The sequence below is a fragment of the Bos indicus x Bos taurus genome, chromosome 11 (genome assembly GCF_003369695.1).
Source record: "Bos indicus x Bos taurus breed Angus x Brahman F1 hybrid chromosome 11, Bos_hybrid_MaternalHap_v2.0, whole genome shotgun sequence".
Classification (NCBI taxonomy): Eukaryota; Metazoa; Chordata; class Mammalia; order Artiodactyla; family Bovidae; genus Bos; species Bos indicus x Bos taurus.
The window spans coordinates 77725805-77747236 of NC_040086.1; the positions used below are offsets into that span (position 1 = coordinate 77725805).

General features: G+C 42.3%; 1 protein-coding gene across 10 annotated transcripts in view; it reads left to right on the forward strand.

Moving 5' to 3' along the window:
* The first annotated feature begins 12475 nt into the window (after window positions 1–12475).
* The window catches only part of PUM2 (pumilio RNA binding family member 2), a 116275-nt gene continuing 107318 nt past the window's right edge, over window positions 12476–21432 (forward strand). For 3 of the 10 annotated variants that reach the window (XM_027555996.1, XM_027555992.1, XM_027555995.1), the window contains exon 1: window positions 12720–12927. The gene's annotated coding sequence lies outside the window, so the exon portion shown is untranslated. Of the gene's footprint in view, window positions 12580–12689; window positions 12928–21432 lie in introns of those variants that run through there. The other 7 variants (XM_027555990.1, XM_027555994.1, XM_027555997.1 and 4 more) reach the window with 6 other exon arrangements.

Consider the following 21432-nt stretch of genomic DNA (forward strand, 5'->3'; position numbering starts at 1 on the left):
TGGCAAAACTAGGTTGCAGCTTCTATCTTTGTGTGTTGGGACAAGGTCTTGTCCCCTCATTGTCTCAGTCCCTGGTCCCTGGCCCTTTGCAAGAACTCTGGGACCATCACAGTGCCCTCTCCTCAAGTTTCACTTGGCATGGACAGAATCGGGACTTGGGAAGCCAGCAAGATTCTCTAGCGTGGGCAGAATTTTGACAAGTCTGGGCCGAATCCTGGTGTCGCTCCTGTCAGACAGGTTTAGATGGCTCTGTTTCACAGCGCCTGCACTCCTGAAGAGTGGCATAAACATCTCACAGCCCTCCCTCATCTCAAATGCCCTTTCATGGGACAGCTGCCAGCTGCAGTGAGGTCAAAAGTAGAGCCAGACAGCACCCTCCTTGACAGCTTCCTTTCAGAGGGTTGGGAGGAAATCCCCACAAAAGCTTTCTCTCCTGAGACGCTTAGGTGAACATGAGCAGACACTGCCTACGATTAATTCATTCATTCACTTTCACACACTTTACTCAAGAGCCTTCATGTCAGGCACTATCCCAGGATCTGGGGTCCAGCACTGAAGACAATAAAGTCCCCACTCTCATGGAGCTTACATTCTTGTGCAGGAAGACCAATGATAAATAATTCTTGGGACGGTGCTGTGCTACATGCCAAAAAGAAAAATCAATCAGAGTAAGGAGATACAGAATGGTTGCATGGGAAGTGTGTGTGTGTGTGTGTGTGAGATCTAAGGGAAGTGTCTTCAGAGATCTTCCAGAGAAAAGTGAATTTGAACAGAGATCTGGAGAAAGTGAGGAAATGAGCTATGAGTGTATCTGGGGAGAAATGGTCCAGGCAAAGGAGTTAAAAACACAAAGACCCTGAAGCAAGAGTGTCTGGTGTGTTTTAGGACCAGCCCAGCATCCAGCGTGGCTTAAGTGAGGGTGAAAGGAGTAGGTCTGAGATGTAGCTGGAAGCCAGATTACGAATGGCATGGTAAAGATTTTGGATTTATTCCAAGTGACACAGGCAGCTATTGAAGGGTTCTGAGTGGACATGATCCAACTTGATTATGAAAGGGACACACTGCTGGGCAGGGCAAGGGTAAGGGCAGGGAGATGAGGTTTTGCAATAATCCAGCTGAGGGATGATGGTAGCCCAGATCATGGTGGTTAGTGGTCATGATGGAAAGAGTAAAAAATGGGTGGAATCTGAATATATTTCAGAGGCAAACCGACAGGATTATTCTGATGGATTGCGTGTGTGATATTAGAGAAAGATAAAAGTCAAAGATGACTCCAGGGATGACTCAGACTGTTGATCTGAACAAAGAGGAAGAAGGAAGCTGCGGCAAGGAATGGCCTTGCACCCTGGGATCTTGTATTTCTCTGAGAAGGAAATGAAAATCAGGACATGCCGAGGGTCTCAGCTTAGCGATTTTAGCCCACTGAAGATGGTGATCCTGCAAAAGTGTTGATGGGCATGTAAGTGCAATAGCGGCACAGTGAAGACAGGACACTGCTGGTGGGGATGTGGGTACAGACGCAGGTTAGCACATGCACACGGGTGTGTATCGTGAGATGCCTGTACCGTAAGGCACACTCAGAATCTCATTAAAGCAGGAGCCTGAAAGAGCATCTACTCATCTTAATTTTAACCAGTGTATGCACTAGACTTTGACTTGAACAGTCCAATAAGATTCACCCAGCTCTGTATTATCTATAGCGAAATCTTGAGATTATGTGGAACTGTGTGTAGACACTAAAAGGATTAGTTGAAAAGGAGGAGCACAAACTGCGGAATGAGAACCACAATCCATTTACTCTAGATTCCCATGGACACTGAATTATAAATACTGGCCAGAAGGTTCTGATCTTTGCCCTCAGTTTCTCCTCACTTAGAAGCTGGTAAAAATGTGTAACTAATGTGGCCAAGAGATTAATTTCTTGCCCTCAGGATTCCTCCATGTCCAACTTTGGGGCCCACACTGAGATTGTCCTACCTGATGTAGTTTGCTCCAGGGTGTTTTACCTGTTTTTTTTTTTCCCCACACTGCATGGCATGTGGGATCTTAGTTCCCGGACAAGGGAGTGTCTGGTGTCTGGCCCCTGGTGTCTGGACCAGGGATCCAACCCATTCCCCAACCCCCCTCCCCCTCCCCCTGTGCAATGGAAGGGTGAAGTCTTTAACCACTGGATTGTCAGGAAAGTCCCCGGGACATTAACTTCTTGCTTCAAACCATTTGTTACTATTCATGGCCAAGGATTCTTAGTTTTTGCTTATGTCTGTATTTCAAAGAAGAATTTGTTTCTTTATAATATGTTCTATGAAATGCTGAATGTTGGCTCTATTTATTGACCAGGCAAGACAATACAACAGGGTAGTTTGGTGTTGGATAAGCTCTCTAGGATCAGCCCTCTCTGTGAGCATCAGAGATGTGGGTGGGTGCAGGGGGAACTTAAAGCCCCTTTGACACAGGCAGTGCACAGGGGACCATGAACACTGAAGGTGAGTGAATGGGAAAAACTCTGTTTCCTCTGCATGTGTGCTAAGTCGCTTCAGTTATATCCAGCTCTTTATGACCCTATGGACCATAGCCTGCCAGGCTCCTGTCCGTGGGATTCTCCAGGCAAGAATACTGAAGTGCGTTGCCATGTGCTCTGGCAGGGGATCGTCCCAAACCAGGGATTGAACCTGCATCTCTTATGTCTCCTGCATTGACAGGTGGGTTCTTTACCACTAGAGCCATCTGGGAAGCCTTTGTTTCCTTTCAGTTCAGTTTAGTTCAGTTCAGTCACTCAGTCATGTCCGACTCTTTGGGACTCCATGAATCGCAGCATGCCAGGCCTCCCTGTCCATCACCAACTCCCAGAGTTCACTCAAACTCATGTCCATCAAGTCAGTGATGCCATCCAGCCATCTCATCCTCTGTCGTCCCCTTCTCCTCCTGCCCCCAATCCCTTCCAGCATCAGAGTCTTTTCCAATGAGTCAACTCTTCGCATGAGGTGGCCAAAGTACTGGAGTTTCAGCTTTAGCATCAGTCCTTCCAATGAACACCCAGGACTGATCTCCTTTAGAATGGACTGGTTGGATCTCCTTGCAGTCCAAGGGACTCTCAAGAGTCTTCTCCAGCACCACAGTTCAAAAGGATCTATTCTTCGGCGCTCAGCTTTCTTCACAGTCCAACTCTCACATCCATACATGACCACTGGAAAAACCATAGCCTTGACTAGATGGACCTTTGTTAGCTAAGTAATGTCTCTGCTTTTTAATATGCTGTCTAGGTTGGTTATAACTTTCCTTCCTTTATATACCAACTAATGAAAAAAATCTCTTTTCTCCCTCTGTTACTCTTAATATTTCACTTCTTGTCACCAAATATGTGTGTGGGGGGGTGAGGGGTGTAGTTCTCACACCAAGCAATTCTCCAGTTCTCTCTGGATGTTAACTGGTGTCCTTTTATCATAATTCATTCAATTCTGACACTCTCTACCCAGTGTTAGGGCAGACCCTGCAGGTTAAGGGCCAGTCCCAGAAGACTTGCTCCACCCTCCCCTACTTCAGGTGTCAGTCGCAGGTCCAGGTTGTCACCTGTGCTTCTGACCTGCTGCTGCTGCTGCTAAGTCGCTTCAGTCGTGTCCGACTCTGTGCGACCCCATAGATGGCAGCCCACCAGGCTCCCCTGTCCCTGGGATTCTCCAGGCAAGAACACTGGAGTGGGTTGCCATTTCCTTCTCCAATGCATGAAAGTGAAAAGTGAAAGTGAAGTCGCTCAGTCGTGTCTGACTCTTAGCAACCCCATGGACTGCAGCCTATCAGGCTCCTCCATCCATGGGATTTTCCAGGCAAGAGTACTGGAGTGGGTTACCATTGCCTTCTCTGGCTTCTGACCTACTGGCTACAAATCAGAGGTTCCCAGGTTTCCACAGTGATCTCCTTGGCTTCGATAATTTGCTGGAGAGGCTCACAAAAATCAGAAAAATAGTTTACTAGTTTTACTAGTTATTACTGGTAAATAGATTACCAGTTTATTTATAAAAGAATACTTCTCAGAAAGCCACATGGCAGAGATGCCTAGGATGGGGCACAGGGAAATGGGTGCAGAGTTTCCACACCCTTTCCACATGTGCCATCCTCTGGCACCCCAACATCTTCATCAACCCAGAATTTCCCCAAACTCCAGTTGTTTAGGGCTTTTGGAGGCTTCATTTGTAGACAAGATTGCTTAAATCTTTGGAGTTGGTGATTGAATTCAATCTTCAGTCTCTCCTAGTTCTGCTGGAAATCAAGGGGTGAGGTTGAAAGTTTCAGTCTTTTATCTTGATTACCCAGTCAGTTGCCCTGGCAACCAGCCAACCTCCACCCTTAGAAGTTTTCCAAAAGTCACTTTCATAAATGTAAACTCACGTGTGGTTGAAAGAGACTTGTTATGAATAGCCGAAGAAACCTTTATTTCTCTTTTCATGTAGAAAATTCCAAGGGTTTTAGGAGCTCTAAGCCAGGAATGCGGCCTACAAGCAAATATATATTTATTATTATAAACCACAATTTCACAGTGAGCCTGGTGTACTACTAGAACATTCTCAATAATATTCTGTATATGTTTTTTTCTCATGGAAATGCATCTCTCGTTTAATGACAAAATGAGAAAATACAATCTACTTTCAAAATCTTCATCCCTGGCAGTCTATAAAGCAGAAGATTCTAGTAGTTTTCATAGACACTAAGGACAGATGGTTATTTATTTTTGAATTTATGAGCATAGTTTGACTCCCTGACTCACCTCACTGCCTCAGAAATCACCCCAATGGAATGCAAGTCAGACGCTGAGAATTATGGAAGTCTGAGATAGTACAAGGTCTCTTGTTCCAGTTCTCCCCTTGTCTTGGTCAGAGACATTGGATAAAGTCATAGGTCTCACAGTCTCTAGGATCTACCCTTCTTATTTCAAGCCAAGAAGACTGTTACTCTCCACGATGCCCAAATGGCCAGGATTTCCCTCTGAAAAACCATAAAAAGCTGGGAGAACCCCACCCTATCCAGGCATGTTTATATTCAGGGATATGCCTCTGGCTCTCCTTTTAATATTCAGTTGGCCTCTCCTTCAAGGGCAATAGAATGCATGAGATCACAACAGCCTTGGCTTTAGGAACAAACATTTAGAGAATACAAGCGAATAAACCCATAGCCACCACAGCTTATCCAAGCTAGAACAAGTGTTCCCAGAACCCAAAACATACCACAATCCAGATCTCCATTGTTTAATTGCCTGTCATGGAAGAGCAATTGGCAGTCAATTTTTAGTTGACAGCAGCAGTGGGGCGAGGGGGTGGTTGCGGTTGGGGGGTTGAGAGGGGGGAGCACGGAGTGTCTTTATTTATTTTGTACCGGCTTTAGGGCAAGGAGTGGAATTCAAGCCATGTGTTCCTTAGAATGCCACTGTGGAAACTACTTTGAGATTGGAAATAAAAGCTTTGGAGAAATACTATGCTTGAGACTGGAGGCTTCACTTTGAGAGCAAGGGATTATTCCATGCTATGGAAATTCACCAGATAAAGAACATCTAAGAAAAATTTCTCCTCATAATTTTGAAAATAAGAAATTGTTGTAAACCACTCCTCTCGCTTGTGTGCTCATGCTTAGTCACTCAGTTGTGTCCAACTCTTTGTGACCCCTCGGACTGTAGCCTGCCGGGCTCTTCTGTCCATGGAATTTTTCAGGCACGGATACTGGAGTGGGTTGCCATTTCCTTCTCTGGGGGATTTTCCCGACACAGGGATTCAACCTATGTCTTCTACATTGGCACGCAGATTCTTTACCACTGAGCCACCAGGGAAGCCCAAACCCACAGCTCTACAACTATACAATTCCTTAAGAAACTGGGCTCTGTCCTGGAAGGGGAAGGTGACTTATTTAAGCTGCGCATGGGCTAGTCAGGGTCTTGCTCCACTTTAGTGGTGAGACAGGACTCTAACAGATGAGGCTGCAATGATGGGGCAAGCCAGGAAGCAAAGTGTTTGTCACCACAGGTCACCATCTTCAGGAACTCTTAATTGACAGAACAAGCTGAAGCCCAGGGGAGTGGAATAGACTTTTCACCCAGTGTCACTGGCCTTGGCAGAGAACATTCAAGAGACTCTCTACTGAGTAACCGGAATCTAGATCATGCAGCAAAAAAAAAAAAAAAAAAATCAATTTAGTGCTGACTGAGCTCTTTCCCTCTCCCACCATGGTTTCCTGGGGCTACAGAAAAGTGGCTTCAAACTATACCCAATACTCAAACTATGGTTTTGAAGGGAAGACATGTTAGTCCCAGATGAGTGAGAACAGTATCAGAGATTTTACTGGCAGTCACTCAAAGCAAAAGACAGCCTGCCAGGTCTGCCCAGGGTGAGCATGAATAGCAAGAAAATAAAAGTGGTCTTTCCATTAGGCAAATGTACCACAGGGGGCAAGGCAGGGAGGAATATATCACACAAAAGATAGCAAATCTCTCTGAGAGTAACCATAATCAAAGAACAGAAGTTCTACTTAATAAAAACTTATACATGAATGTTCACAGCAGTGTATTGATAAAAGGTGGAAACAACCCAGATGTCTATCAATTGAATGGATAAATGAAATGTGGTGTATCTGTGCAACAGAATATTATTTGGCCATAAAAAGGAATGAAGTATTTACACAGCCTACAGCATAGATGAACCTTGAAACATTATGCTCAGTGAAAGAAGCCAGTCACACACACACAAAAAACCCCACATCCATTTATATAAAATGTCCAGAATAGGCAAAGTATATACACAGATAAAAAGTGAGTTAGTGGTTGCTTAGGGCTAGGAGGTATGAGGATGTGTAGAGTGGTAGCCTAAGGGTATGTTTTATTTTTAAAGTGAAGTAAATATCCTAAAATTGACTGTGCTGATGATTGCAAGTATCTGTGGATAAACTAAGACCTATTGAATTATACACGTTAAACAGGCAAACTGTATGACCTGTGAGTCGTAGCTTAATAAAACTGCTTTCAAAATAAGAGCCAGCAAAGTTTCTAAGAAGAGACCCATTAAAACAAAAAATAAGATTCAGAAAAAACTGACAATGAAGGCATGAGAAAAGAGTGTTAGAAAGAAAAGAAACAGCCACATTTTCTGTAAATGTTTATGTTATATTTTAATACCATGACTTCAAGAAAATAAGTTCCAGATGATGTATCAACTCAGGCCCAGTCAGAAAAATAGAGACCACAATAATTACTTTAACAGAGAGAATTTAACACAGGGTATTGGTTAAACTGGTATTCAAGAGCTGAAAGGGTGAGTGAGGTAGTACAGAGTTATAAATACCAGGGGACTTGGACCTCCTTGGAGGGTGCACCCCAGTTACTCCTACTCAGGAGTTTAGAAAAGAGGCCCCGGGAACTGGGCCTTAGACCTCTGTCTGAAGCGGGGCCCTGTGTACAACTTTGAAGGGTGAACTGGCCAGTTCCAGGAGCGTGCAAAGGAGTTAGAAACTAGAACCAATTTCTACAGTTGAGCTGAAGTGCTCTTTTGAGATCATTCTGACAGGAATAACATGAGAACCTAGAAGGGGCAAGAAGCCTCTCCTTTCTCTGACCTTCTAATCTCTCTCCAATGGCCCACAGTTGGCAATGTCTACCTGGGGGAGCCAGCTGGTAAAGAAGTGCTGTTTGCAGGATCCCAGCCTAAGCATCACAAAGTTTGGAGCTGAAATACAATAGATTAACACTCAATATAGATGAGGATAACAATCTAAAATGAGATGAAAAGGAAGACTGAAGGGTTAAGGAAACCCTGAAACCAAAACAACACTGCACCATTGTACCATTTGACTGAAAGCTGAATTAATAATTTGATGAAAAGGCTTGATTTAAATATAATGAATTCTCAGGAAAAAGACAAAGATATTAAAGAAATTAGTAAGGAGATGACGCATGTGGAGGACAAAGTTTTTGCTTGTCTTTCAAACATTCTTTTTAGGGAATTCCCTGGCAGTTCAGTGGTTAAGATTCAGGGCTTTCACTGCTGGGGGCCCATGTTCAATTCTGGTTGGGGAATTAAGATCCTGCAACAACATAAATTCTTTTTAATAGTATCTTTACATTAGCTTTACAATAGTAGTGGTACAAAATATTTAAAATAAGAATAATCATTGTCCCTGAAGTAGAGAATCCATCAAAGATCACAGAAATAATATTCAGAGCTACTACACACAAAAAATTCCCTGAAATGATTAAAAAACCACAACTTCCAAATATCAAGGTTATGTTTTAATATCAGGAAAATATGTTCGAGACTGATTGACAGTGAGACACATTGTTGTTAAGACACTGAAGTTCAAAAGTACAGAAAAAATTCTTAAGTAGGTTAAAATTAAAATGGGCCTCAGGTTTTCCACAAGACTTTTCACTAAAAGCAATGTTTGCAAAGTCCTGAGGGGAAAAACTGCAAGACCCAAGAATAGCTGTTGCTTGAGTTTAAATAAAACAGGAAGACATTTTCAAGCATGAAATAACTTAGGGAATAGGAAACTATCATGAAAAATTGCAAATGGACACAAATTCTTTGAAGCTTCTCTCATCAAAAGGTAAAGTCTATTTCTTTATCTTTTAAATCCATGCTGGCTTATAATTTGCTTTGACCAATGACTTGGAAGGGACACTATATAAGGTCCAAGCCTAAGCCTCAGGGGACAGTGCCACTTCCAAACTCCCTCTCCGAGGGATGAACAGGTCTAAGCAAGCCTGTGGGAGGGGCTACAAAGGGCGTTGGCTGACCACCAGATCGGAGCCCAGGCTCCCTAGTCAGCCGCTGCTGCTGCTGCTGCTAAGTTGCTTCAGTCGTGTCCGACCCTATGTGACCCCATAGACGGCAGCCCACCAGGCTCCCCCGTCCCTGGGATTCTCCAGGCAAGAACAGTGGAGTGGGTTGCCACTTCCTTCTCCAATGCGTCAAAGTGAAAAGTGAAAGTGAAGTCGCTCAGTCGTGTGGGACTCTTAGTGACCCCATGGACTTCAGCCTTCCAGGCTCCTCCGTCCATTGGATTTTCCAGGCAAGAGTACTGGAGTGGGGTGCCATTGCCTTCTCCGTGGTCAGCCACTAGCCAACCACAATCACGTAGGTGGGTCCAGGAGACATCAGCTGAAATTCCCAGTTGAATGCAGCCCATCTGACTAACCCACAGAACTGGGATATAGGGAAAGATCACTGAGGGTGGTTTATAATCCAAGTAGAGGCTGATATGGGCTTCCAAGGTGGCTCAGTGGTAAAGAACCCGCCTGCAATGCAGGAGACATGGGTTTGATCGCTGAGTTTGGAAGATTCCCTGGAGAAGGAAATGGCAACCCACTCCAGTATTCTTGCCTGGGAAATTCCCTGGACAGAGGAGCCTGGCAGGCTACAGTCCATGGGGTCACAAGAGTCAGACATGACTTAGAGACTAAACAACAACAACAAGAGGCTGATCCATGACAAAATCCATACTACTAAATCAAAATGAAGTCAGAAATGAAGAAGCAATAAACAATAAATACATTTAACTGAAAAGGGTGTAGAAACAAGGGAGCCCTCTTAGACTGTTGGTGGGAATATAAATTGGTGTGGCCACTAAGGAGAACAATATGTAGATTTATCAAAAAACTAAAAATAGAGTTAGCATATGATCCAGCAATCCTGCTGCTGGGCATATATATCCAGAGAAAACACTAATTAAAAAACATACATGCACCCCAATGTTCATAGTAGCACTATTTACCATAGCCAGGATATTGAAGCAACCTAAGTGTCCATTGACAAATGAATGGGTAAAGAAGATGTGGTATATATGTACAATGGAATATAACTCAGCCATGAAAAAGAGCAAAATAATGCCATTTGCAGCAACATGGATGGACCTAGAGATTATCATACTAAAGGAAGTAAGTCTGACAGAGAAAGACAAATAACATATGCTATCACTCATATGTAGAATCTAAAAAAAAAAAAGATACAAACGAACTTATTTACAAAGCAGAAACAGACTCACAGACATAGAAACAAACTTACAGTTTCCAAAAGGGGAAATGGCGGGGAGGGCAGCGGGGGGGAGAATAAATTATGAGTTTGGGATTAGCAGATACATACTACTATATAAACTAGATAACAACAGGATCCTACTATATAGCACAGGGAACTATATCTAGTATCTTGTAATATACTATGAGGGAAAAGAATCTGAAAAAAAAAACAGCATACATATACATATATATATATATAAAACTGAGTTCACTTTCTATACACCAGAAACTAACACAATATTGTAAATTAACTATACTTTAATTAAAAAATTAAAGAAAAATACATTTAAATGCTGAAATTAAGACAAATCAGTATGGAAATGTGGTATAGCATGTCAACGTTATAAACTCTGACAAAGTGAAAAATCATAAAAGCAAAAAATTAGGAAGTACAGGACAGAGGTAGAAGGAACTGAAAGTGTGCAGATCTATCTTTCATAGCAGGGAACTCAGTAGTGACAAATATTGGAGCATGTAGTTTGAAAAAGTTACTCTGTCCTATTAATGATTTTTATAATTGTGTTTAACCTTTGAGAAACTTCTCACGAGTCAATTTCTCTTGCAGTGAAGAAACATGCATCTGAGTAGATCCTTCAGTTAAATTCAAGTTAAGACTAAATTCAACACTACTTTAAAAACAACATGTGCAGATTGAGCTTACCCCTGTTACAGTCACTCTACATATGTAGCTCTCTATCCATCTATCTGTATTTATCTATGTAATAATGGCATTCACCAACCATGGTTATTTGTAGTATTTCTGAGATATTAAAATTGGGGTGATTTGAGCTTTTCTTTAGGCTTCCCTGATAGCTCAGTTGGTAAAGAATCTGCCTGCAATGCAGGAGACTCTGGTTTGATTTCTGGGTCGTGAAGATCTGCTGGAGAAGGGATAGACTACTCACTCCAGTTTTCCTGGAGCTTTTCTTATTTCTTGAAGCTTCTATAAAAGGCTTAAATGATTTTTATTAAAACCACAAAGTTCTAAAAGGAGTTTACAAGAAGTTTCTTGAGTGAGCAGTCCCAGTGGAAAGCTGGTATTTGCATAGGGAATATTGAAATAGCATTATGCTGTAAAATGTGATCTAAGCTGGTGGTTCTCAATAGCTCCACAGCATAACCACTGAAGAGCTTTTTTAAAACATCAGTGTCTCCACTCAGACCCATTAAATAAAAATCTCTGGGATGGGGCCTGGAAATCGAGATCTTTAAAATGTTGACCAGGTGATTCTGATATGCAACTCTGGTTGAGAAGCACTTGTCTCAACAGGCCATATAGACATAACCCTCAGATGCAATGCGTGTGGCTGGAAAGCGAAGGACAATTGTTCATCCTATGCCTCCTCTGTCCCACCAGAACGTCCACTGGATCTGTTAGTTACTGAAGAAGAGGAGAATGAACACTCTGAGTAGGCTACTTGACCGCAGTCTAGGTTCCCTTGTGGTCGTAAGATGCCTGACAGCAGGAACTGAGGCAACATGCTTTTTTGCTGTCTTTTTTACATTCAGAAGGAGGGACTGGCTCCTTACAGAGACCTCCCCGCCAAAGCTCTGAGTTGGCAAGTTTGTGTCTCACTGGCTTTAAATGGATGACACACCTATTGCAGAAACAGTTCCTATTGAGATGGAATTATTGTGATTGGATCACCAATGCTTCTTCAACTTCATTGTGTAGAGGAATTGCCTGGGAATCTTGTTAAAATGCAGATTTTGATTCACTAAGCTCTGGAGTGGGGCCAAGATTCTGCATTTCTAATAAGCTTCCAGATGATTAAACTGTCAGGCATCACTGTCAGTGACACGTACAATGAACACCTTAAATATCAAGCACACCTGATATTTACAGAGGCTGAACACAGGAAGGCTAATAAGAGAGCCTGCTACAGGAATCCAGACGTGGGAAGCAGCCGCGCGCGATAATCCCTGGCCTAGCAGAACACCCGAGTTTCCTTTGTGTTTACCGGGCAAAGCACAGAGGTTACAGAGGTGGGGGGCAGCCCCCGCATAAGTCCACTTAAGGGGTTCACTTTTCCACACTTGTGTCCCCGCCCCACCCCCCACCGTCTTCCTTCGGGGTGAGGATAAGGGTGAAACCTAAAGGCCTGGATTACTGGTCCGGGTCTTGTGGGTGCCGGCACCCCGAAAGACGAAGTGAGAGGACTACACCGTGGTGGGGAGGGCGCTGGCACCCTCACAGGCAGTCGGGGTGTGTGGAGGAGAACAATGAACTACGGGACAGGAAGCGCAAGGCCAGCGAGTTCGGAAGACTAGGCCCCACGCGGGAAGACGGACACGAAAGCAGCGTTCGAAAACACCACGCCTGCGCCACCCAAGACCGGAGCGCGCTCCCGCCCGGCGCCACAGCCGAGCTCAGGATCAGCCGCGAGCCCGCAAGGTGAGGGCGGGGACGCAGACGCCGGAGGGACGGCCGAAACGCGCGAGCGCGGAGAGAGTGCGCAAGCGCAGAGCTGCCGTCGGCGAGGGCCTGGAGCGCGGGAGAAAAGTCGGAAGCCACTGAGAGGAGCGGCACCTTGGTGAGCACTCCCCCCTCGCCCCCCCGCCACCGCCGCCGCCCTCCCTTCCCTTTTCTCCCGGAGTGCTTTGCGCGCGCCCGGTGGGCGGGGGGGAGGGGAGGGGAGGGGAGGCGGCGGTGGCAGCCATGTTGTTGTGAGTCTCTCTGTCTCAGCCTCGGTACTTCGGTGGTTCGGAGGAGGAGGAGGGGGAGGAGAAGGAGGAGGTGGGGTGGGGGGGAGGGAGGTAGGTGGAGAAAGAAGATCTTGCCGCCACCGGAGGCGGAGGAGGGGGAGGACGGCCAAGAGCGACGCCGCCGTGTGCCCAACGGTCGGTGTCCCCGGCTGAGGCAGCGCGGCCGCAGCAGCCCCGTAAGTCAGTCGCGCTTGCACCCCTCTCCCCGTGCTCTGGCGCCGCGGGGCGGCTCCCCGGGCTTTGTGTGGCGGTCTCGGCTGCGGGCAACCCGCCGGCGGGAGGGCGGACGGGGCCCGCGGGCAACCCAGGACGGCCGCGGCCTGCTGCCCGCTCGCACAATGCAGGGGGAGGAGGGGTGCCGGAAGGGGGTGTGCGCCCGGCGTGTGTGTGTGTAGGGGGGTGCTCATGCCTTTCTCGCTTCCTTTCCTCCCCGCGTCTGAGCCTCGCGGAGCTTGCGGGGGGGCCTTCCCGGCGCTCTTGGGGTTAGAGATCGAGCTGTCCGCCTGCCCAGCCCTTAAGCGCTCGGAACGTGCGGGGGGAGAGAGGCCGGGTGGATCCCGAGAAGCATGCGAGTTGGAAGTGGGCGAAGAGGAAGGAGCGGGTTTATGAAAACAAGTGTGGGGATGAATGCTTGAGGTCCCGAGCGTGTCCAGGAAAAGCTTCCGGTAGACAGGTGTAGGGACGAAAGAGACGGCGGCTTGGGTTCGTTGTGTTAGATGCCACTGGTGAGGAGTGTTGTGTTTTTGTTAACTGTAACCGATTTCGAGACTCAGGGAAATGTGTAAACATTAAAATCAAACAGATTAAAACTTCACACATTGTAGTCAGCCTTTTGTATCTGTCCTAGGCCAAGTTTGGGGAACATGTTAAAATTTTTTTTTGCCCAAACACACGTGTAAAAGTTAGTGTTAACTTCCGAGACCACAGCTAGGGAAAACCAACTTTTCTTAGCTTTTCATTCTGACACATTTAAACGTTTTAATGGGATGGGAATTGCGGAGTTAATCATGTATAATAAGACAACCGTGTTAAAATCTGGACTTAGTACTTTTGTGAGATTTTAGCTTAAAAATTGGTGACAGACTTGGGGCAAAGGTTTTTGTGTGTGTGTGTTGGGGGGGAAGCTGTACTAGAAAAAAGCTTTTAAATGTTTGAGAGAAATGTAGTACTTGGAAAGGTATTGTATATCAAGAAAATTTTAATAAAGGGTGTTACCTAAGAATTTCAGAAGACTTGTTTACTGCTTAGATTCGTGTTTAATAGGTGACTCTTTCACCATGTGACCTGGAGCATTGGAGGATGATTTAAGAATTTCTGGCTAGGAATCCGGTTAAAAACACAAGCATAAATAGTTTTAAATGGCTAAGTTTCTATTCTTAGTTTTTTAATACCCTGCTTTTTAAAAAAATGATTTGCTTTATCTGCACAGTCGTCCTTAAATAGTTACTGGCATTTCCCTTATTTCAAGCGTGTCTTTTAAAAGTCGAATTTCTGGTAACATTGAGTTGTTTAGAATTGTCTTTTGGTGTCCCAGAGAGCGGGTTTTGTATGAAATACGCCATATTTTAAAAAATAAAATTATATTTCAGAATCCTGGTTCTTCAGACTTTCAGGTTTTAAAGTTCATTTTTGTTATTTGCACAGTAACTCTTATCTTCAAGTTACATTTGCAATTAACAAATATCTTCAAACAATTTAAACTTCTTTTTAATACTTAATTTTCTTATTTTGAGTCTAAAGTTCTCTTGGATGTTTGATATTAATGAAGTTTCAGCTTTTTAAAGTCTAAATACTGCCATATTTAAATTGGTCATAAAGGTTGTCACTTTAATAGGTCAATTTTTTAAGGCATTACAAGTATATAATAAGCCAAATAAGCAGTCTTAACACAGATACTAATATTAGGATTTTGTTTCTCTTAAACCTTCCATACTTGTTTATAAATCTTTCCAGTGTTGAAAGATAATTTATCTTCCTATGTAGTTACTTCCTGTGTAGGTACTATCCAAGTTAACAGAAGTCATTACTTCAGAGAGTAAGTCCAGGTGTGACATCCAAAGCCAATCTTCTCTGTGACCATACTGCCTCCTTTTTATTGATACTGATAGGATCTTCATAGTTTTAAGTGGAGGTTGGTTCTGTTTCCTGGACTGAAGTTCTTTGTACTTTGTAATTCAGCAACCTTTGAATTTGTTGGGTTTCTAAGACAAGGAAAACACTCTGTATTTTTTTCTTGTTTTTAAAACTTGTGGATACATACTTGAAATGGTTGTACCTCATGGCTTTGTTCAGCTTGCATTCACAGTTTGAGGCCATTTTACAGACAGGTATGATTAAGATAATAATTGTACCTGTAACAGTGTAACAGGTACACTTGTTACATACTAGATTGCTACATAGTAGATTTTTTACTGTTTTTTTAAGAAAGCATGAAAATAGTCTGACTTGCTCCTATTGTCCCACTTTCTCACTCTTCCTTTGGATGAGTTTGTAAGAAGGAACTGATTAGGTATGGCTCAGCCCCTTTCCTCTTTCTCTTTGGGAGCCTGCCCCTCGAAGAAAGCACTTTGCTTCTTCCCGAGGCCACCAGTGATAGACTCTGTCCATTTCTGAAGGAGGACTGTGATTGTCCAGTGCTACCTGTGACAGGGTTAGGATAATTATGGAGTGTGGTTGTTAGGACGCTGTCTTGGTCTAGGTTTAGATTTTGCTTTTCAGAAATAAAGGAGCTATTTGGATTACCATCAATCTTCACTCCTATGTCTCTCACTCCTGAATTCTGATGTGGTGGGAAAAAGGTTTCTTCAAACCCTATTATTTAGAAACTAATACTTAAATAGTGATTTTTATATTTAGCAATATAGATAGAAGACATTTGTATTTAAAAGTTGTTGCTTTTGTAGTAGAAAAAGTGAATTTACAGAGAAATATTTTCACACTTTTCCAGTGAAATGCTGTATAGAATTTTTACCTAGGTAGGTGCATGATACATGCTGCTGCTTCTCAGATTTTCACATAGCAGTATGCTTAGAGACATATCACCGATTTTCACTTCTTATTCTCTTACCATTATCTGGTGAAGAGATAAAAGATTTTACAGTATTGGAAAACATCCAGATTGTGTCCACCTTACATACATATTCCAGAATTTTACCGTAGCTGCTAGATACAAAAGCGGATAAGAAATGTGAAGGGAAAAGGGATAGTTAGGGTGTCAGAACACTTTAACTGGAAATGGAACAGAAAAAAAAAAGGCAGTCGTTTTCACCTATCTAGGATGATATGTGTATTTGGATCGCAAAATTCTGCTTCCTGGAGGAGTTCTGGTGAAATTGACTATAAAGTGACAGTACGAAGCCATCTACTCAGTGCCTGCCTAGGAGAATAAAATCTGTAGCTGACTTCCAGAGTATGTAAAAAATAGTGTGAAAAGGGGTTGGTTTTTTTTTTTTTTTAAGTCCCCCCAAAAAGTATGTGAGACTTAATTTTAGAGATGTCTTTGTGGTTTCTGTTTGTGGGACATTTTATGTCAAGAGTAGTAAGTTCTAGATCTCTTAAGTGGTGATCTCTGATTTTAGGCACTGTTTCTGAAAGGCTTACTAGGGAATCAGTGGGAGATAGTCTTTAACTGTATAAAATGGTTTTCTTCATTCTGACATTAAATGAAAGTAGATGAAAAGCTTCCCGGGTGGCTTAGTGGTTAAAAAAAAAAAAAATCTGCCTGCCAATGCAGAAGACATGGGTTTGATCCCTGGGTGGGGAAGATCCCTTGGAGAAGGAAATGGCAACCCACTCCAGTATTCTTGCCTAGAGAATTGCAGGGATGGAAAGGAGCCTGGTGGGCTACAGTCCATGAGGTCGCAAAGAGTTGGACACGACTGAGTGACTAAGACACACACACATAGTATTTTATTAGCATTTTTAGCGTGATTAAATGCAAAAACATTACACTTTCCATGGCAAAACCTCATCATATAAACTGATTCAACATAACCAGAATTAAGATTTAAAATGTACAGAATTTAGAAATTCAGGTTTTCCTACGATGTTTTCTTGGACCACCTTTTAATATAAATATAATTGATTGCTTTTCATCCAATTTGTGTTTGTGCATGCTCAGTCTTTATTTAAACTCTAAATTATATGGTGCCTATACAAGCAAAAATAGGAGTACTCAAAGATAAATCGATTGCTAATTTTTATCCTAAGTCTGGTTAAGAAGGTACTTATGGCGTATTAGTTCCCATTCAGTCCATTTGTTACTCTGGATATTCTAAGTTGTATCATTTCATCAAGCTAGAGTATCAGAAACTTGCATTCATTTTTTGAGGTTTATAGGCCTGTCATGTGCCACAGTGTTTAGATGTTGGCGGGGCAGTGGTCTCTGTCCTTACTGTTTACTGCAACTATAAGGTTATGTTTATAGTGGAGAGGAAATTGATAAAACTCATGTTTACACAGTGTAGTACACTAAGTGCCACCCTAGGTGGTGTTGCACAAGTGCTGTGGACTCAGGTAGGTAGACACTGCAGGGGGTCAGGAAAAGCTTTCCAGAAGAGGTAAAGTGGACTGTAAAAAGACTTAGAAATGTTAATTTAGTCAAGAGATGGGTGAAATGGCATTTAGCCAGAGGGATTAGTGTGTGTAGTGACCCAGATAGGGAGAATGGCAGAGCTAGAAGGGGAGGTAGGGAGGAGAATTGAAAAGATTTGACTGCAGATACAGGTAGAGACCCACTGGATTTAAGGGCCATTTTAAATTTGAACAATTCTACGAAGACTTTGGAGATAATATCTTGGAAAGATTTAGAACATTATTGTCCAGGAACCCTTAACATAATTACTGTGAGTCGCTTTCCCTGGATTGTGTTGGAGTTAGACACATGACTTTCCTTGAAGGATTGACTAAAAAATGAGATTATGAAACCTTGCATCTGCTAAGCAAGTCATTGAGTATATTTTCTATTACAACTCTGGGTTCTCTATAATACTGTTTGTAAGAATTTTCTTTTAAAGCTTAGTGTTAGAAATAAGGTTATAAGGTTATCTTTAAAAAAAAAAAAAAAGGAAATAAGGTTGTCTCCAAGGAATTGGATACAGAGAATTTCATTGTATAATATACTGTGTCCCGCCATCTTTATGACTTTAGAAGTTAAACTTGAGTTTCCTTACTATTTTTGTTATTTAATATTTGTTTAGGTATTTTCCTAATTAGTTTTTGTTGTGTATATTTCCTATGAGTCACTTGGTGTGTCTTCCAAAATTTTTTATTTTGTATAGAGTGAATTTCATTTAGATTATACTTGACTATTTCTACCACAGGCACTTTTTTTTGGTATGTACCTTCATGCTGCTGCTGCTGCTAAGTCTGCTTCAGTCGTGTCCGACTCTGTGCGACCCCATAGACGGCAGCCCACCAGGCTTCCCTGTCCCTGGGATTCTCCAGGCAAGAACACTGGAGTGGGTTGCCATTTCCTTCTCCAAATGTACCTTCATAGTCCTTGAAACTAACATACATTTGGTTTCTCTTTTCAGACACTGCAGTGTAAGTGTTTTTGAGTTTTTGTTGTTTTCTAAGTGAGAGCTTAGGTTTTTTGTTTTGCTTCTTAACTTATGTATCTTTAGGAAATTGGTATGGTCATCTCAATTTAAAGTGATTGGGAAGCAGATCACCAGTTCAAGGCTTGTTCTTGAATATTTGAGGAACCTGTTAAAAAAAATAACAATTCATACTCATCACCTAAAAGATTTCTTTATATTTAGTTCAAAATTTTGTACTGCTCATATTTTTCTTACACTATTCATGATAGTCATAATAAACTAAACATTTTAAAAACTTAACTGTCACAGGTTATGACTTTTCCTAGAGAAAAGAAAATCGAAATAGATAACTCGTTCATTTTTCTTTCTTTTTTTGGGGGGGGTGGTGGCTAGACTAGAATGACTGCAGGAGAAGGCAGTGGCACCCCACTCCAGTACTCTTGCCTGGAAAATCCCATGGACGGAGGAGCCTGGTAGGCTGCAGTCCATGAGGTCCCTAAGAGTCGGTCACGACTGAGCGACTTCACTTTGACTTTTCACTTTCATGCATTAGAGAAGGAAATGGCAACCCACTCCAGTGTTCTTGCCTGGAGAATCCCAGGGACGGGGAGCCTGGTGGGCTTCCATCTATGGGGTCGCACAGAGTCGGACACGATTGAAGCGACTTGGCGGCAGCAGCAGAATGACTGCTTCTCAAAATATCATCTTTTGTGTTAACATGTTTATAGAAAGTTACAATCATACTAGGTTAAAGTGAAGCAGATTTATTTATTTATGCATGTGTACATGCCACACTTCAGGGCTGGTGGAATCTTAGTTCCCCAACCAGGGATGAAACCTAGGCCCTCAGCAGATGAAGTGCGGAGTTCTAACCACTGGACTGCTAGGGGATTCCCAGTTAAGCAGTTTTAATTGTGGGACATCTCAGAGCCTTTACTATGCTAATATCACAGAGAATGGATTCCAGAATGACCATCTGCTAAGCTTGCAAAAGAACAAATGGGTGCTGGGGAGCAGCGAGTTCTAAGTGTATTGGACAAGGAATCTCTTACTTTAAAGAATGCTGTGCGTTGGTGATTAAGAAACACACTTTGGAAAATTTTTGTCTGAAGAAGAAAATCTTTTAAAAGTTGCACTAAAATCTGCTGCTTAAAATGGTTTTTCCTTTTCCAGTTGTCTCATACCATGAATTCAAATGATTTCCTTTAATTCTCTGTTACAACCTAATTAAGATTTTTTGAGTTATTTCCACTTGGTGCTATGTCGCTTCTAATTGATAATGTGTAACAATTGAAAATTTCTAGATCACCATTAGAGACAGGTCTTCATTTGTTGGGCATTCAACCTAGTACTAAAATGAATTGAAAATAGCACAAGATTGCTTGTTCTCTGTTTTGTGATAAAGTTTCTAAACTGTAATAGATTTAAACTGTATTAATATAGAACCTATTTTTTAAAAACAATTTATTTCGCTAACAAGCCTTAGAACACAGAAATACAAAAGCATGAAGCCAGCAGTACCCAGTCTCCTACCAAACTTGGGTGTTTATTTTTTCATACTCCACACAAACATATACATTGCCCCTCTTTTGTTAAAACTTGGATCAGATTACACACCTCAGGCAACTTGGTGTTTTTATTTAATATTATGGATATTTTATTAGTACATGTAACTTTAATTTTAATCTGTAATAGTGCATGACTTTTTATTTTTGCTAACCCATTTTTTTTGTTTGTTTAGGTTTTATTTTTGAACTACTGCAAGCAAATGTTGCAGTAAATAACCATTATTCAGTTCATCCTTTTATGTTGTTTGTGTAAGTTAAATTACCAGAAGAGAAATAACTGTGTCAAAGGATTATATATTGATTCTCAAACACACAAAAAATATATTCACTCATTATGATGAGTTAATACACTAGAGAGGACTTATATTGCAATTTTACATGCTATCTAGTCTCCTCCATAACCTTATGAGGGAAACATTGTTACTCTCATTTGCAAATGGGGAAAGAGAAACAGTTCAAGTGCTTTGAGTTCATTTAGCTACTTAGAGGCAAACATGGTGCCATATTCTAGATCTTTTAGTTCTGGTTTCTGTTTCTGTTATGCCATGATGAATGATACAAAACTTTTAGTTGGAAAATCATTAGGGTCCTTGTGAATAAACCCTTGTACAAAAAAGATCTTCATGACCCAGATAATCACGATGGTGTGATCACTCACCTAGAGCCGGACATCCTGGAATATGAAGTCAAGTGGGTCTTAGGAAGCATCACTATGAACAAAGCTAGTGGAGGTGATGGAATTCTAGTTGAGCTATTTCAAATCCTGAAAGATGATGCTGTGAAAGTGCTGCACTCAATATGCCAGCAAATTTGGAAAACTCAGCAGTGACCACAGGACTGGAAAAGGTCAGTTTTCATTCCAATCCCAAAGAAAGGCAATGCCAAAGAATTCTCAAACTACCACACAGTTGCACTCATCTCATACGCTAGTAAAGTAATGCTCAAAATTCTCCAAGCCAGGCTTCAGCAATACGTGAACCATGAACTTCCAGGTGTTCAAGCTGGTTTTAGAAAAGGCAGAGGAGCAAGAGATCAAATGGCCAACATCTGCTGGATCATCGAAAAAGCAAGAGAGTTCCATAAAAACATCTATTTCTGCTTTATTGACTGTGCCAAAGCCTTTGACTGAGTGGAGCACAATAAACTGTGGAAAATTCTGAAAGAGATGGGAATACCAGACCACCTGACCTGCCTCTTGAGAAACCTGTATGCAGGTCAGGAAGCAACAGTTAGAACTGGACATGGAACAACAGACTGATTCCAGATAGGAAAAGGAGTACATCAAGGCTGTATATTGTCATCCTGCTTATTTAACTATGCAGAGTACATCGTGAGAAACGCTGGGCTGGATGAAGCACAAGCTGGAATCAAGATTGCTGGGAGAAATATCAATAACCTCAGATACGCAAGTGACACCGCTCTTAAGGCAGAAAGTGAAGAGGAACTAAAAAGCCTCTTGATGAAAGTGAAAGAGGAGAATAAAAAGTTGGCTTAAAGCTCAACATTCAGAAAACTAAGATCATGGCATCCAGTCCCATCACTTCATGGGAAATAGATGGGGAAACAGTGGCAG